Below are 5214 nucleotides of genomic sequence, written 5' to 3'. Positions count from 1 at the left end.
GCGGCCACCTGGGAGCTCACGCGGCCACCTGGACGCTCACGCGGCCACCTGGGCGCTCACTCAGCCACCTGGACACTCACGCGACCACCTGGGAGCTCTCCCAGGGCCAGGCCCGAGGCAGTATGAGAAGGCAGGAAAAGCCGTGCAGATGAGAAAAGAAGGATGGAAACTACTATGTGGAAAACCCTAAAGAATTTACCAAAACACTACTACAATTAACGAGTTAAGCAAGGCCTCAAGATACAAAGTCAATGTTTAACACGTTTATTTTCTCCATGAGTGAGAGATGCAGAGAGAGACAGAAAGCACCCCTAGCGGGTCTCTCATGCACCCCCAGCTCCAGCCAGCCCCGAATTGTGGGCATGAGCCATGAGTCTGCCTGGCCTCCTTGGGACGAGAGAACCTGAGAAAGAGAAAGAGGAGTGCAGGAAGGAGAGGCCTGAGTCTGCGCGGATGGGGCCCCTGCAAGGCCGGCCTTGCTGGCCAGCAGCTGGGGAGCCCGCCGGGGGAAGGGGAGCGCGTGACCATGTGGCCATCAGGGAGTCGTCGTGTGTCATGGGGTGCATTTCATGTGACATTCGTTACATCTTCTAAAGGATGTGGTGCCGATTGGGAATAGAGAAAACGTAGGATTACGTGTGTGTGTGTTTTAATTTGCCAGAGGGAGAGGGAGAAAGCACCCCCAAAGGGGTGTGGTCATGCCTCAAACTTCTTCCCCGTTTCTCCAGCCCACTGGGATTTGGGGCAGGTGTGCGCACGTGCCTGGTGTTTTTCAAACCACTGGGGCCAGGACTCACACCAGGCGGCTGGCCATGGGGGATCTGGCTCCCATAAGCACTAGGTCACAGGACGGGCCACTGCATTCATTTTGTTTCGAAGCACTCAGGATCATGGACATGCGTGTGGCCAACCTGCTCGGGGTCTCCAGACTCAAACCCGAAATCCTCCTGTGCAGTCAGCCTCGTGGGAGTCCCATTTCACCGCTGCACCACTGTCCGGCCCCCTTGCATTATTATCACTGTTAGTATTTTAATTGCCAGAGAGGGCATGCTTGCTTGCCCGAGAGCGAGAACCACCTCCCATGGAACGTGGTCACACCGCAAGCCTTTTTCCTTCATTTCTCCTTCCTGTCAGGTTTGGGGCATGCACGCACACACACCTGGGCATGTCTCAAGCCCGTGAAGCCATGGAAATAATTTCTCATGTGTAGCGCTTGACCACTGTGCTATGAGGCCAGCCCTTAATTTTGATTCTCTTTCTTTCTTGTTTAAGGATTATCTTATTTAATTTTATTAATTATTATTATTATCTAATTTAACCAGAGAGAGGGGGCGGGGGAGTGAGAAAGCAAGGTCCTCGAACCGTGGTCGACCATGTGGGAGTCCAGTGCCCTAACCTCCACACCATCTGCTGGCCCCAATTTTGCTTTCTAAAATTAAATTTAAAATATTACTTCGCAATGTTTTGATGACTGTTTGGGTGTGTTCTGAGATTTCCTGCCTCACCCTAATTCCTCCCATTACTGGTCTGTGAGAAGCCCATCCTCCTTGGGGTCCATGAGAATCATAGCGGGGCTGGGCTGGTTCAGGTTTGAGGAAGCCTGAAGGTGTTTGTTTATTTGTTTGTTTGTTTTTAGAGAGATTTTTGCTATAGGGCACATGCACTCGCTGGAGAGACAGAGAGACAGAAAGCGAGAAATCACCTCCCAAGGAGGATAGCCATGCCACAATCCCTTCTCTATTCTCCTCCTGGGACTCTGGACACGCATGCACATGCATCTGACATGAGTTTTAAGCCACCAGGTATGGGACTTGAACCTCAGCTGACTACGTGGGAGTCCAGCAACATAACTATTATGCCATCTGCTGGTTCCCTGAGGACTGTTTTGACTTGTCTGAGAAGGGAGTCCTGAAGAAGAAAATGGAGGACTTGCAGTTTTGGGTGGGATGGGGCTGGGGGAGTCTTGGTTTCTGGTGGCCACAGTGTTCTTCCAGGTCAAATTTAAAACTGGATTTATAACCTAATCTTATGGGTAGGAGTGGGGGATGGGAGGAAAAAGGAGGGAGCCATACTGAGAAGAAGCAATCACTTCTTTCGTCAAAATCACGTTTGATTAATAAGATCGGCTTCCCTGCCACCTCCTTTCTCCCATGTCCATATGAATTCCAGAAATGTTATCATCTATTTTGTACACGAATGAAAAACTCTTAAAAAAATAAAAGGTCTAAATGTGTGGTTTTGAGTAGGGTAAACTGGTTGCTTGAAAGGCCAATTTATGATAAGATTAAAGAAAATCCTTTCAATACAAAAAGGATTTACCAAACCTGGACCGCAGGAGAAGCCTCTATTTTATGCAGTTGTGGTTTTGGGACACGCAGATTGGATTCACCGTACACAGTTTCAGGGCCTCACTTCCAAGGGGCGAAGCACCTTCAATGCTTAGTCTCCTCGGAGTCATTTATGCCAGGGCGTCTCAGACACCAGCCTGCACCAGAATCGCCAGGAGGCTGGTCAAGCACAGGTTGCTGGCGTCTACCCACAGAGGTTCTGATTCCGTGGGGTCCCAGGCAAGACCTGAGACTTGAGTGCTAACCAGCTCCCAGGTGGTGTGGGGCCCCTGGTCTGGCTCCTTAGAGAACCACTGCTGTGTGCTAAGTCTGGGATTCTGATGGTTGACAGCTTCCCAACTGGCAAATAAATAAACTTGGGCACTGTCCTAACAAGTCTACTTACACGGTGCTAGGGTATCTTTCACCAATATGCAAATGTATTATTCTCTCTTAGGAGAAATTAGGCTAGGGCCGTGTCATGAATCTTTGAGCATATTAAATTTCTTATGAAAGGAAATATTGGCTTAAGCCATTTACAATTCTTGGTTTTAGAAGCTACAGATTTTGTTCAGTGTGGGGGGAGTATATTTTGTCATATTATAAAAAAATAAATTAGATTAGTCTTCTCTGAGGTTTTTTTGGTTGGCATGCCTGATATTAAAAAGAGTTTGGAGAGGCTGGCAGATAGCATGGTGTCTGAGGTGCTGGACTCCCACATGGCTGACCATGGTTCGAGTTCTGGACCTGGCAGCTAGCTTTCTTACTTTCCTTCTCTCTGTCTCTCTGGTCAAATTAAAAAAAATTCTTTAAACAAATTCTTTAATTGAACTTCATTTATTTATTTAAATTTGAACAGATAGGGACAGAGAGGGAGAAGGGGGAAGTGAGAAAGCAAGCCGCCAGGTCCGAGACTTGAACCACGGTTGGCCATGTGGGAGTCCAGCGCCCTTAACCACCACGTCACCTGCCAGCCACATAAATGAATAATTCTTTAAAAAATAAAAAGAGTTTAGAGATCAGTATTTATTTTCTAGTAGAGAGTGCGTAGAAAGAATAACATCATTTTCTTCTTTCTTTTAGGTAGGTGCTGGTTTTAATTTGGTGTGGATTTTTGTTGTTAGGGTTCCCCTCTGGGTCCTGAGGTTGCCATGGTGACAGTTTTGGCTTTTTAAATGTTGTTGATTTAGGGCTGGCAGCCCTGCCGAAATAAGTTCTTACATGCAGGACTCGGGAGGTTGGCACCAGGTCCAGAGAAGCCAACGTTGGTGTGCCACGTGAGGAAGACGAGGGTGTGAACTGAAGTTACTGCAGACTGGCTTATGAGACTTAAAAAAGTGGGCATAAAACCTCTTCCTTTCTAGATGAATAAAACCAGGATGCTAACAGCGATGAGTATGTTCATTTTGAAACACAACTGTAACAAGACACAAGAAAAAAAAATAAAGCAACCAGAAGAGTTAAAAATTATTTTTAGCTTCCACCCCCATCCTATTGCCTGGGTCTACAATGTTGTCCTTTCAGCTTTTCCCATGGGGACCATCCTGCGTGGCACGTGCTAGTCCTAAGATCCAATCATGTTAATCATCAAAATCCTAGCTACGTTTCCAACTAAGATTAATGCTCCTCTGCATTTTATCTACCTATACTTTGCCCCAAGAAGTGTCTAGGACTAATGTTTAAACCCTTTTTCTAAAGCTCTAACTATGCTGAGTTTTCTTAATGCAATGTAAGAAAATCTACATAGATTCTGTAGACGGCTCTATCATAAAGATGTCTAGGCTCATTAAAAAAAAAAAAACCATTCTTTTGAAAGCTATGAGGCAGGGGAGCTCTGGGAGAAGTTACCAGCAGGTAGGGTTGAAGCCTTCCATTTTCCTGCTGCTTCGGTTTTCAAGGCAAGTGTGGAGGATTCTTGGATAAGTTTTCAACTCCCCTCCCCAGGAAAGCAGCTGTTCGGGATGTCTGGACAGGTTTTGTGGGAAAAACAGCAGGGACGCCGAAAAACGGCTCCTGTATGTCTCTTTTCCCCTCCTGCATGGCCTGGTGATCATGAGGGTTTCGTGGTGGTTAAATTTATGCTGCAGTTAGCAAAGAGCGTTTATTTCTGCTTACAGTCTCCCTTCAGAGGACTGTTTTCCTGGACATTTTTTTAAAACTCAGGTTTAGTTTGCCTCTTTCCCGAACCTCTTTCTCTCTCTCAGAGAACCCACTGCCCCTCTTTAAGTTTTAACTAGACCTGGAAACCTGCAAGATGCCTGAAGTTTGATGGACGCTAGAAGCGACGGCTGCGAATTCCAGGCAATGTTAAGAGTTCTGGTTTGGGAGAATAAATAAATAAAATATGGTCTTTTGCCCCCAGGACATAGACTGCATTTCAAATAATTCCTAACGGAGGAGCCCTCCGCCACAGCCAGCCGTGCCACACCTACAGATCATCTCCAACGCCGGGAGGACCCTTTGCGAAGAGCGAGTTTCCAGTTTCCAGGGGGAGGAGGGCCGAGGGGAGTGACAAGCACCTTCTGGGTTTGCCTTCCAATCGCGATAGCTTGTTTCGGCTGCGACTCGTTCCCCCTCCCCCTCCGTTAATTAAATAAACGCTCCGAGCAGTATTTACAGCACACGGCTAGGCCCTTGGGGAGCTCTTTTCCCACTTTGCTCCCACTCTTAAAATTCCCGACTCTCCAGGTGGAAGCGTTGGCAACATGAATTTTCACTTCCGAAGGGTGAGAAGCGGGGTTTTTGGGTGGAGGGCACGGGCGATTCCAGCGACCCGCGCGGAGGCGAGCAGCGCGGCAGGCTGGCGGCGGAGGGCGAGGACGGCCGCCGGGTGGGCCGGTCGCCCTCGCCGGCACCCCTGGCCAAGTACCCGCGCCGCACAACGCGT

Source organism: Tupaia chinensis, unplaced genomic scaffold, assembly GCF_000334495.1.
Source record: "Tupaia chinensis unplaced genomic scaffold, TupChi_1.0 Scaffold000066_1, whole genome shotgun sequence".
Lineage (NCBI taxonomy): Eukaryota > Metazoa > Chordata > Mammalia > Scandentia > Tupaiidae > Tupaia > Tupaia belangeri.
The sequence above is the reverse complement of the archived record's forward strand: the minus strand, read 5'-3'. Positions refer to the sequence as shown.